The 13,768-nt window shown below is 34.6% G+C and overlaps 1 non-coding gene across 1 annotated transcript; it reads left to right on the top strand.

Annotated features, from left to right (window-relative positions):
* The first annotated feature begins 5,260 nt into the window (after positions 1 to 5,260).
* On the top strand, positions 5,261 to 5,367 carry LOC145151650 (small nucleolar RNA R71). Its single transcript, XR_013732213.1, has one exon. It is a non-coding gene; the product is annotated as a small nucleolar RNA R71 (small nucleolar RNA).
* The last annotated feature ends 8,401 nt before the right edge of the window (positions 5,368 to 13,768 follow it).

Here is a 13,768-nt window from a genome sequence, read left to right as displayed (position 1 = left end):
TAAATGCAAACTTATAAAATAAATATGTAACATAAATAAAAGAGCAATCACAATACCGTTGGAAAGTGAAGTTGAAAGTGATGGTAAATCGATAATGTGAAAACAATCTCAGCTTAAACCATCTAGACCGTCTAGGACCGAATACAGCCACCCAGGACTGACTCCGCCTAACTCGCCCGACTAGCATTAATCATAGATAGTAAGAGGCCGCCTATTATACTCCATAACATATAACATTTCAATGCATGCACCACAAATGCTACCCCACCCAAACCCCCTCTCATTCACACATACAAAAGAAAAAGAAAAAAAAACAATGATAAATATACAAGATATCATTTCTATAGCATATAACACATACAAACAAATATAAAATACAAAAAATAAATAAGCTTTAGGGAAAGGGTGTTGCTAATAAGACACCTCTTAGACACCTTATTATCATTTTTATAAAAAGTCAACCTATAATCAACTACTCATAATCATATTTCTCGGAAAAAATTGCAATTTAAACCAATAAAAATATTTTAAAAATTAATTAGGGTGTCTATATGGTAAAATGGGGTGTCTTTTTAGCCAACCCCTTAGGGGAAAGGTGCAAGCTTTAGGGAAAAGGCGCAAGGTGGATTTGTCAGACAATACAATCGTTCCCCAAGATTGCTATCTTATAGCCTTTCCCCTATGTTACCATCTAATCCAACCCCTTTCCCCTATGTTACCATCTAATCCAATGGAGGATATTACATCTTAGCATTAACATGATGAATCAAAAGATGGATTCTAAACCAACAAAGATTTCACACGGATCATTGGTGGGTTTTACCTACTTTAAAACCAGAAGACCAATAACCATTTCTTTACTCCTCATCTTCTCTCTTATATCTCTTTCTCCCTCTATTTTTCCCAAAAGTAGCTTCACCCCTCTATCTTTTTTTTGGATTATGATCTACATTGGTCTTTCTCCTAATGCTATATTTTCAATAATATAGATGAAGTCGGGTAATGGTTTGTTTGCACCTCTTTATCTCTTTCAAAGGTCTATCATCCCCTTGAAAAATCAAAGATTATCAACATGATTGCACATTGCTTCAATAAATAAAAAATCTTTTGTATCATTTTTATTTTACACATGTAAAATGATAAAATTAACTTTTCAACAAATTATTACAAGATTTTAAAACCATACACATGATATTCTCAGCAAATGTAAATGATACAAATGAACTTTTCAACAGAAGTAACTTTTAAACAAAATGAACTTTTAAACAAATGAATTTGTCATATAACTTTTTACTAAATGAACTTTTCAACAGATGTATAATGATACAAATAATTTTTTTTAACAATTGAACTATTAAACATATAAATAATTTTTTTCGAAATCTATAAGAATAAAAAAGAAAGAATCAAAATAAACTTTTGAAGAAATCTAATACTAATGTTACAGATAGCTTTTAAAAAAATGAACTTTTCAACAATAACTTTTCAACAAATGAATTTTTCAATAGATGTAAAAGGATACAAATGAAATTTTTTAACAAATGAACTTTTGAACATATATATATATATATATATATATATATATATATATATATATATATATATATATATATATATATATATATATATATATGGCTGTTATGTACCAAATATTAGGTATAGAACCATCAAAAAAATACATAGTTTTACCAAAATACAATCAAATCTATCTACCATCCTTCTTGTATTCTCTATAAGACTAGATGATAAGCTTTGTACATATTTTTATGGAGTTTTAAATATTTAATTTTGCACCACAAACCATGTACAAGAATACATTATCAACTACGTATAAGTCTTCATATTCAAATTTAGTATAGAAAACTATAGTGAAAGATTGAAATTGTTCATTAAAATCCCAATAAATTTCTTCCCATAACACATCAAAAAGAACCATACAAGTATACATATGGTAGGTTTCAAAGAAAGTTATCAAGCCTACTAGAGGTCTAATATAAACAACACATTCGAAATGCATAGATGTAGGGGATAAATTATGAAATCGAAAATAATATAAGCTCAAAAGCAATAGAAAGAAGCTAACAAGGAAAAAAATGTGTTTTTTAATCAAAATGAAGTCAATTATGATGGTTCTATACCTAATATTACATACATGACAGCCACATATTCACTTTTCATATATATATATATATATATATATATATATATATATATATATATATATATATATTGCAATCTATAAGTAAAAAAAAAACTCCAAATAAACTATTAGAGTAATCCAATAGTAATTTTATAGATTAATCAAGAGGTTATCATTAAAATAAAACGGTCGATTAAACACTACTTCACATAAATCTTGATGTATCTAAACTGGAACATGCAAATGATCTCTAGCCTAGCTGGATTGATGCACATGTTTGATATCCACGTGGGTTTGAGGTCAGGAGTTCAAATCTTTGAACCTATTAAATTTGCCTCTTACAATTATGCCCCATGTGTGGGAAGTTTTCTCTGGAAATCACCTTGGGGGCTGAGTTTGCCCTGTATAGGAGCTCGAACTCGGGGTCATCATTGAAATATTGTGGTGAGGCTTCCGCTAAATTGTTTGCCGTTTCAAAAAAAAATCTAAACTGGAACATGCTTCGTAAAAATAAATAAATCCCAAAAGAATCAACTCTACATCTAAATTAAAAAAGATTTAAAAAAAAATATGGACCAAAAGTGGTTGAAAAATGAGCATCCATGCATAAGTATTTTTTCCTTTGGGGTTTGAAAAAAAAAACGGGCTAGCTTTACTTCAGATTTAGCATATAGAATCCAAAAAACCATTGCATGTACTGATATTTTGGAGTATAAAAAAAAAAGAAAAAAAAGAGACGTTCCACATATTAAAGTGATTATAAAGGTCTCTTTTGGCTGTATTTTCTTTACAAAAATAGTTGATCAAATATTAGTTAATAAATTACATCTCAAAAAGTGGCTAACAACTTGCCTTCTTAAATTTTAATGTTGAAGATCTTATGGGAAAAAAATTAAAAAAAAAAAGAGGACAAAGAACAACAATAATAAAATTTTAATAATATAAATATATTTTTCACTTAACTAATTGTTTATTATTGTATAGGGAACAAAGATATAATAGCAAACTGTGACACCATAGGCATACCTCCGCTTACTATTAGTTTATTGTTTGATTTAAAGCCTCCCAAAATCAAACCAAATATACGAACAATTACATATCTAAATAGGAGAATATTAATGACGAATTTCAATAATGACTATCAATTTACCTTATTAGCAAAAATAATGAAAAAAAATCAATAATGATTATCAATTTACCTTATTAGCACAAATAATATGTCAACAACTATAGATAATCTTTTACGAACAATATAAGATTAATGAAAAATATCAACTATTAAGAAGGTGAAGTAATTATCGGTTACCATGATGTCGTCTGATTTTCAAACGAACTGATTCTCGACCTGATGAACATGAAGGTCGAATCTTGAAGGATACGATCTGATTTTCAAAGTCGAAGGTCGCATCTCTAATGATATGATGTTATTAGGGAATTTTCTGGTGTCGAAACCATGTCAGTGTAGAGACTGGCGATTAAACAAATAGAAATCATCACCGATGGGGGAAGAGATACATAAGTAGAGGTAGGTACAGGAGGAATCGTGATATATGGGGAAGAGGGTGAAAGAAGAGATATTGTAGGTTAAATTGAGGATTTGATGAAAAAAAAGGGTTACTTTATGGGCTGAAATTTCAATTTTATTTGGATCGCAAAAGCCGAAGACATTACCATTAGTTTTTTTTAATATTTAATTATTTACGTTAATTTTTTTTATTCACTAATAACTAGCATATCATGAGTTCACAACCCAAGCCTAATGACCGAGGGTGCCATCTTCTATGTCTATTGCTAACATAGGGAAATATGGCATCAAATTTATGCTAGCCCCAGAATCGGCTAAAGCATAAGTCTTCAAATTGTTTCCAAACTCACATGGAAGAGTGAGGCGTCTAGGATCTCCCATCTTCTTAGGTATTTCTCCCAATACAAATCTTGAGCTTTGTTCACTAAGAATAACTTTGGAGTTCTTCTTTAATTGTTGACGAGTGTCTATAAGGTCTTGAAGTAACTTAGCATACTCTGAAATTTTAGATAGTGACTCAATAAAAGGAGTATTAATAGGAATACCCTTTACTTGCTTGATAAACTCCAGATGTTCCTTTTCTAATGGGTTGAGATTAGCTCGAGACGGGAATGGTAAAGGCGGTTTATAAGCCATAACGTTTACATAATTTTTCTGTTCAGACTGAGCCCACGACGTGAGCATATCGGGCTCACGTCGTGAGTCTGGTACTTCAGCAACATCTTCGATTTCAATCTTTGACTTCTTTGGCTTTGGTCCGGATGGCTTTGGTTCCACCTCTAGTGCTTCTAGGAACTCAGAGATGACCTCTTCTTCAGTATCAATCATCATTACATGGGAATGAGTCTTCTTTTCGGGAAATTGGGGGGATAATTTATTGCTCACCAAAGTAGTTAGTTGACCAACTTGGACTTCTAAATTATGAATCGATGCTTGATGATTTCTTAATGAGGCTTGCTGGTCAATCATCATTGCTTGCTGTTCTTTCATCATTTTCATGTGTTCCTTTAGCACCGCATCAGTATCATCATGCCTTTTCTCGGAGACCTCCATAAATCGGGTCAGAATATTTTCCAAGTCTACTTTCTTCTCGGCTGGTGGTTGCTCTTTTTGGTAGAAGCCTCGACCTGTCTGCTTATATTTTTCTTCCTTTTGCTTCTTGTACTCATCGTATGACAGCCACTCTTTCTTTAATTTTCTCCAATCCTCATCATATTTATCCCCACTCGAGTAGCAAACTTGAGCCTTTTTGTACCCATTATCATCTAAGCTGCAATCCTTGGTCAAGTGTGGACCATTACACCTTTCACATCCAACTCTTATTGCATGAACTGATTGGTCCATTTGGGTCAATCTCCGGTCCATATTATTCAACATTGCCATCATAGCAGCCATTTCTTCAGATTGTGCACCCCCACTGCCTTTTGTTCCATCTTGTCTTGGGTTGTGGTACTAACGAGAGTGTTTTGCGAGTTCTTCAATTAGCACCTTGATCTGGTTAGGATTCTTTTTCGTGAGAGGGCCTTGCGAATCAAGGAGTTGTCTAGTCATGACATTGACCCCATCATAGAAAATAGACATCTCTTGTTGTATAAAGGTCATGTTGAGGACAATTCCTTAACAATCCTTTGTAACGCTCCCATGCCTCGTATAGTGACTCCCTCGGTTGTTGCTCAAAGTTGGCTATTGCCTTCTTGAGTTTTGCTATCTTAGATGGTGGGCAAAATTGGTCTAGAAACGGCTCACGCATTTGAGCCCAAGTAGTGATTGTACCAGGTGGGAGTGCTTTCAACCAGTCTTTTGCAGCTCCTTTGAAAGTAACTGGTAGCATCCTTAGCAAGACAGTATCTCTATTGACATTTGGGACATTGAAATAGTCAGCAATGTCGTTGACCTCATCTAGATGTTTGAAAGCATCCTCATGATCCTTTCCATAAAACGGAATATCCTTTAGTGAATTAAGGATGTGTCCCTTCAATTCGAATGTGGCAGTGGCAGGAATCGTGGGTTGTACCAATCCCGGACCAACATCTTCTCGAATACGCTTCTTGTAAGCTCCCATTGACATTTCTTCAATGTTCGCCATTTCGTTGCTTGGCTCGTCTTCGGGTTCGCTCGTATATAGTCCAAACTCGTTCTCGGACTCGTATTCAGATTCGTTTGGGATAGGTATTTGATCTAAGCTTTCAATCTTGCTCTTGTCCTTTGTAGATGAGCTCGATTCTCCCGTTTTCTTCCCCGACTTCTTTGAGAACACTGACTTGAACTCTTGTAAGGGTGTCTTCTTTGGTGTTTGATCGTCTTTCACGTTCTTATCCTTCTTTTTGTGAAGGGCTGACTTTGGATCTTCAAGTGGTGGTACCAAAGGTGTGTTTGAACCTCTGGTCATGAACTCCTGCAAAATAAACAAAATAAAAACGTAAAATTGAACAAAGAAAAACTAACATAAAAGAAAAGAAAAAAAAACGAAGAAGAACGAAAATCTACTGAATTCACGTCGTGAGCTTTAATGCTCACGTCGTGAATCTGGTACTGAACAAAAACCTAAACTGAAAATGTAACTTTTTGCAGGTTTTACCCCAAAAAAAGGATCGATCAATCTAAAGCAAATAAATAAACAATCAAATAAGCCGTTCCCCGGCAACGGCGCCAAAAACTTGCTGCGTGCAAATAGGTACACCTAATTTTATATTTATAACCTAACTAACTTAACTAACTAAATTGCACCTAGGCAGTGTACCTAGTCAAATTATAGAATAGTCGGGTAAGTCGGGTGTCGATCACAGGGAACGGTTTTTGACTAATTAATCTATCTACTACTAAATTAATCTAATTATTAACAAAGAAAGGGGTTTTATCTAATTTTGCAAGTTTAGGTGAACTTAATTCTTAATACGAATTCAATCAATTAACAAAACGCTTCTGTTAGTTCGAATCCACTTTCCCTCAATGGTTTATAAATTAGTTATGACAATTACTGTTGGTACCAATTAAGATAGTATTAGCAATTTAGTTCTAAATCTACTAACATTAATTAATTCATGTAAGTCTATGTATGGTCACACAATAGTTAACACAGAATCAATTATTGAATATGATTGGAGCCATGTAAGATTGATTTGGTAAACACAATTATGGTCATAATATGAGTTCTCTAGCACAGCCTAATTCAATGATTCAATTACTTGTCTAAGATTGGTTTGATCTTAGCTATAATAAACTAGTGTTCACTGAATTATTAGTGTTAGAAAATATAATGTCTGATCACCACAAATAAAGGCTCAGTTACCAATTACTATGTGACAGATATATATATTTAATGATTTAAGATGCGGAAATATAAGAGATGCGGAATAAATAAATATAAGAAAGCTATAAATAAATAAATACGAGAAAGCTATAAATAAATAAATACGAGAAAGTTATAAATAAATAAATACGAGAAAGCTATAAATAAATAAATGACTGTATTTAAATGACGTAAAGCTGTAATAAAATATATAAATATATAAATATATTTCAAGTAGGTTCGTCAATTGACTGAACTTGGTTTAGAACCGGACTCGTGGAGCGACTTGGTCTATCAAGTAGGTTCGTCAATAAATTGACTGAACTGGCTTTGGGTTGGACTGGATCTTAATAGACTGTGTCTCTATTTGTTCATAGTTCAATCCGGTATTTGATAAGTAACACAAAGTTCATTAAAAGCTCGGTTTTATGTAAAACAAGTTGTTTACAAAAGGGTACAAAATACAAGAGTTTATGTATTTGTATTTGAGGTATTTTTGATGAGGTTGAAGTGGGTATTTGGAGGGTGTTTGAAGGTGGAATAAGGTTGTATTTTTGGTGGTGTAAGGTAACAAAGATGGTGAAGTTGAAAGAGCTTTGGGTGGTGATGAATGTAGATTTTCGGAGTAAATCTCTCTGGATAGCCAATTCTCTCTCGCGTCTCTCTGGGGTTTCCGGTGGTCAAAAAAATCGAGGAAAATTCCTGGATGTAGGTAAGGTCCTGAATAATTTGCGGTCAAAATCTCTCCAGGGTTATCTTCTTGAGTTATCCTCGGTGAATTTTTTCTTAACTTCAAAATTCTGATGTCGAAAAAACAGCAAGGTGGAGATTTTGTGGTGGTTTAAAGGATGTTTGGAGGAGGTTTAAGGAGGGTATTTGGAGGATGTTTGGAGGGTATTTGTAGGTTGTTTGGAGGTGTTCTTGGTGTTCTTGGTGTTCTTGGTGTTCTTGATGTTCTTGGTGTTCTTGGTGTTCTTGATGTTCTTGGTGTTCTTGGTGTTCTTGATGTTCTTGGTTGAGAGGTTTTGGTGTATGGAGAGGTTTTTCAAAGTTTATAAGAGGTTATGAATGAAAGAGCACACAACTCTCTTATATACTAACTTACATATACATACACTTTCCATACATACATACAAGTATACATACATGAAACAAATATCTTCTTCACTTGAGTATTTTTAAAGTAATGGCTAGTGTGTGCAAGTGGTATGCTTCTTTCTTTGACTTTTCAACACAATATATATACATATATATATATATATATATATATATATATATATATCGTTGAAACTGTTTAGTCGCACAACTAATTTTATCGTCTATGCGTTTTTGTCATTCGCGTGTTTTCATATTTTCCGTTTGATGACGAATTTATGCAACCTGAAATAACTGATAATATTTGTTAGATAATATAAAAAAAACAATTCGTCTTATTTCAGTGATGGTCACATACAAAAACATTTTTCAACAATTTCCCCCTATGTGATCATTGCTGGAATAAGGACAGTTATGATTTAATCATATTGACAGTTTTGAACTTTTGAAGATTCGAGATAAAAGATTTGTCAATAGATAAGATATATAAAACATAGTGATTGTTTTGAAAGTTTGTGACTTTGTTTAACATATCTTATGTAAAAGATTTTCAGAAATTTGTTTCCGAATCAAAGTCTTGGGTTCGGTTATCAAAGGGTAGCTATATATGTATCTAAAGAAATTTCCTAAGATTTTATAGCATTATTAACAACGACAAGTGGTCTAACAGGTCGATTCAGATGAACGCTCATAGGTATAGCTCACACTTCACTTGGGTGTTTGGTTGTTCTGGCAGCAGAGCAAGTTAATGATCACTAAAAATGAGTGATATCTCTCTCTGACGACTCACACTCATATTGGAGGTGTTCAGCTATGCTTTTCCTGAAAGGTCACTTAGTCTCATTATTAGATAATCAATCACATAAGACTGGTTTCGGCATTACTCAGCGGGTTTCTTCATTCATGCCATTAAAGTTCACTCTCTCTCCGTCGGGAAATACATGTAGAGGGGTTTAGCAATTTTCATAGTGCAGTTTGCAACTAAGATTCTTCAGTGATGAAGGCTACAGTATCCCGGGAAATCCTTTGTTGCAACTTCTTCTTTGATGGTATCCTTTTTGTTGATCAATATCAATTTATTGTAAAAAGATATTTTCTTTTGGCATCGAGAGTTAGCTACTTTTGAGAAAATTTGTTTTTGAGAGTATTTGTCTTGAGGGATTGAGATATCTTCTTTTGTGAAAAATGGTTAAAACAAATCGCGGGATTTTATGATTTTTGTTTTGAAATAACCATTTGGTTGAAAGTTTGTTTGAAAATACCAAATATAGAATATTTTTTTTTTGTTTTGTTTGGTATATCTTTATTGAATCCATTTGTTTTCTTGTTGATTTGTCTTTGAGGATTAGATGTTGATAGATATTTTTTTCTCCTTTGGTTTTCTTGTAAGGATATGTCGTTGTTTGCTTGATGGATCATGGGATCGCAAGTCTTCATTTTTGGTTGGCTTTTATCTAGGTAGGGATAGGTGGCATAAAAGACAGTTTGTCTAGTATGTAAGAAATGAATGTATCGTCCCTGGTCATTTTGATATCTAAGCAAAAATGAGACCGTGACAAGGTATAATTGGGTATACCTTATAAGCAATAGTGACACACCTAAGCTCACAAGAAATGATTTCCACAATGATTTAGATTGACGAGGCACAAATTCTCACATGGGTTTTTGTTTTCATCTGAACCTCCTAACCTTATGTCCCTTGATTGTTTAAAATCGTCAATAATGAAATAAAATCGAAGGAAATAAAGTTATATACATTACGAAAAGTAGGATATTTGAACCTTCACTCCAATTGAGAATCAATATGACTTAAAATCTTCATCGAGCATAAGCATCTGAAAATTAAGTCAAGAGAAGATTAATCACAAGGTTCTATAAAAGCTTATTATGGCAAGTCTTTTATTAATTTTTTTGAAGATTTGGTTTTCTGAATGTTTTTGGAAATATTGGTTATTTGAATGTTTTTGGTAATTTTTTTTAAAGGAAAGCAATTTTCAATTCTTTTTTGAATTTTCCTTTTGAATGAAAGTAAACACACTTTTGTACAAACAAAAAGTAAAAGTTTAAGGATAGATGTTATCTGGATTTAACATTCCTAGACGGCCTAGGAAGTATTGAAACTTTGTTTCATCGAGAGCCTTAGTGAAGACATCGGCAATTTGATCTTCGGTGTTGATGAAGTGCAATTCGATATGACCCTTTTGAATGTTGTCTTTGATGAAATGATATCGAATATCGATGTGCTTTGTCATGGAATGGTGAACGGGATTGTGAGAAATGGCAATTGCACTGGTTGAGTCACAAAATATGGGAATTTGTGAAATTTTGAAGCCATAGTCTCGCAGTTGAGTTTGCATCCATATGACTTGCGAACAACAGCTGGCGGCAGCGACGTATTCAGCTTCTGCTGTTGATGTGGATACACAAGTCTGTTTCTTTGAAGTCCAACTCACTAGTCTACCTCCTAGGAATTGACAGCTACCAGATGTACTCTTTCTATCTAACTTGCATCCTCCATAGTCTGAGTCGGTGAAAGCGTTCAGCTGAAAATCGGATTTAGCTGGATACCAAAGGCCAAGTTTGGGAGTGCCTTTTAGGTATTTGAAGATGCGTTTCACAGCAACTACATGGGATTCCATAGGATTTGCTTGGTATCTGGCACAGACACATGTAGAAAACATGATGTCAGGTCTGCTGGCAGTGAGGTATAAGAGTGATCCGATCATTCCACGATATCTTTTCTGATCAACAGGTTTTCCATTTAAGTCTGCATCGATTTTGTATCCAAAAGCCATTGGGGTTTTTGCGGTATTGGATTTGTCCATTGAAAAGCGAGTGAGTAGGTTTTTGACATAATTCTCTTGGTTGATGAAAATGCCATCAGTTGACTGTTTGATTTGAAGTCCGAGAAAAGTAGTCATCTCCCCAATCATGCTCATTTCAAATTTGCTCTTCATTAGATCTGCAAACTTAATACTCAAAGATTCATCAGTAGAACCGAAAATAATGTCATCAACATATATTTGTACGATTAAAAGATGTTTATTATAGATTTTACGAAAGAGGGTTTGATCGATTGAACCTCTTTTAAAACCTGATTCTTCGAGAAAGGTTGTCAATGTGGCATACCAGGCTCGGGGTGCTTGTTTCAAGCCATAGACAGCTTTCTGCAATTTGAAGCTGTGATCAGGAAATTTGGGATCTTCGAAACCTGGTGGTTGTTGGATGTATACATCTCGATCTAACTCTCCATGTAGGAATGCACATTTAACATCCATTTGGAATACTTTGAAGTTCTTATGTGCAGCATATGCAAGAAAGATGCGAATTGCTTCAATTCTGGCAACTGGAGCATATGTTTCATCGTAGTCGATTCCTTCTTGTTGTGAATATCCTTTGACTACGAGACGTGCCTTGTTTCGACAAATGATTCCTTGGTCGTCAGTTTTGTTTCTGAACACCCATCTTGAACCTATAACAGAAACATCGGGTGGGGTAGGGACAAGATTCCATACGTCATTTCTTTCAAATTCTTCTAGCTCTTCTTGCATAGCTTTTACCCAGTCTGGATCTTTGAGAGCAGAATGTATGGTTTTGGGTTCAGTCATGGATAAGAAGGCTCCAAATAAACAATCATTAGAAGTTGCGGCTCTAGTTTGGATGCCTGAGTTTGGATCTCCGATGATTTGGTCAATTGGGTGGTTTCTGGTCCATTTTATTAAGCGATTCTCTTCCGCTATAATAATTGGAATTTCAGTATCCCATTGTTCTTCTCCGGGAGTTTCATCTTGGAATAGGTTTGAAGGTTCCCCCATAAATGATGCATCGGGATTGTTTTGGATATTTGGGGATGGGGTATTTAAAGGAGGATTTGGTGTTTGTTCCAATGAAGAAGTATGTGTAGGTGGTTCCCCCTCGAATTGATCTGCATCATTTCGGTTTGTTTGTGGAGTTCCTTCAGTGGTTGTTCCTGTAGAATCAATAGAAGTAGTTAGAAGTTCAGAATTGTAAGCGGTTTTGGGTTGTTCAAAAAGTAAATCAAGATCGATTTCAATATCTCTGTCAGGAGAAGGTGTTTGTTGAATTGGATTTTGAAAAATATTATTGATCATTTTTGAACCAAAATGTTCACGATCCAATTTCCTAACATAAAATTCATCGAAATGAACATTGGTACTTTCTTCAATTACTCTGGTACGTTTGTTCAGTACTCGATAAGCAGCTGAAGAAAATGAGTAACCAAGGAAAATTCCTTCGTCCGACCTTGATTCAAATTTTGAGAGGTGATCTTTATTGTTCTTTATGAAGCATCGACAACCAAAAATATGGAAAAATTTGATGTTTGGTTTTCGGTTGTTAATGACTTCATATGGTGTTTTATGAAGATGTTTATGGATTAAGGAACGATTTTGAGTGTAGCAAGCTGTGGCTATTGCTTCTGCCCAGAAGTATTGTGGCAGATCAGCAAAGATAAGCATTGATCTTGCAGCTTCACACAGTGTTCGGTTCCTTCTTTCGACAACTCCGTTTTGTTGTGGAGTGTATGGGGCTGAGAAGTTGTGTTCAATTCCCTTGTCTTTGAGAAATGAATCTAGAGTCTTGTTTTTGAACTCTAAACCATTATCACTTCGGATTCTTCGAACAGGTCGTTTGAGCTTTAGTTCGATCTGTTTGATGAAGTTGATCATCTCTTCAGGTGCTTCTGATTTTAGTCTTAAGAAAAAGACCCATGTAAAGCGTGAGAATCCATCAACGACAACGAGAATGTACTTCTTCCCTTGTATGGTTTGGGTTTTGGCAGGGCCACAAAGGTCTATGTGCAACAATTCTAGTGGTTCAGATACACTAGAATTTGGGATGCTTTTGTGAGTTGATTTGGAAAGTTTTCCTCCTTCACAAGCAGCACAAAGAGTTTCGTTGTCAAGTTTTAGAAGTGGTAGCCCTCGAACAAGATCATCGCCTATGAGTTTGTTGATGTACCCAAAGTTTAGATGGGAAAGGCGGCGGTGCCATAACCAACTAATATCTGTTGGGGCTTTGGATAGCAGACAAATATCGGGTTTTCCATAAATAAGATCCATGTCAAGTGGATACATATTTCCGGCACGGTCAGAGTCAACAATAACATCTTTGGTTTTGGCGTCCATGATCAAGCTTCGTTGTTTTGTGAACATAACTTCAAGATTGTTGTCACACAACTGAGAAACACTGATGAGGTTGTGTTTCAGGTCATCAACATAAGCAACTTTCTTGATGGTAAAGTTACCATTTGTTATGTTTCCATAACCCATGATTTTTGCTGTCATGTTGTTGCCAAAGGTAACATCTTGATTGGTGTCGGTTGGTTTGAAGTCACGTAAGAAATTCCTCTTTCCTGTCATATGCTTAGAGCAGCCGCTATCGATATACCATGTATCATCCTTGGGCTCTCCAGCATTAAGTACCTGCAATTAGACAGAAGGTTTAGGTACCCAAATCTGAATGGGTCTTGGTTTGTCAGTTGTTAACTTAGGTACTTTGTTTGATGAATTTCTTTTGTTGTAGGGTCTTGGTTTATTATGACGGAATTGTTGTGGTTTGATCTGACTTATCAAGTTTTCCCAAAAAGTGATTTGTTTTTGAAAACCCGTGGGTTGATAAGATCTGTGTTTTGGTGTAGGATATCCTAGATGTGATGTTTTGTTAGAAATTGTTTTCTCATATCTAGGATGTGAAGTAT

Source organism: Lactuca virosa, chromosome 1 (assembly GCF_052849685.1).
Source record: "Lactuca virosa cultivar CGN04683 chromosome 1, Lactuca_virosa_CGN04683_v6, whole genome shotgun sequence".
Lineage (NCBI taxonomy): Eukaryota > Viridiplantae > Streptophyta > Magnoliopsida > Asterales > Asteraceae > Lactuca > Lactuca virosa.
This window is presented reverse-complemented; position numbering and strand designations above follow the sequence as displayed.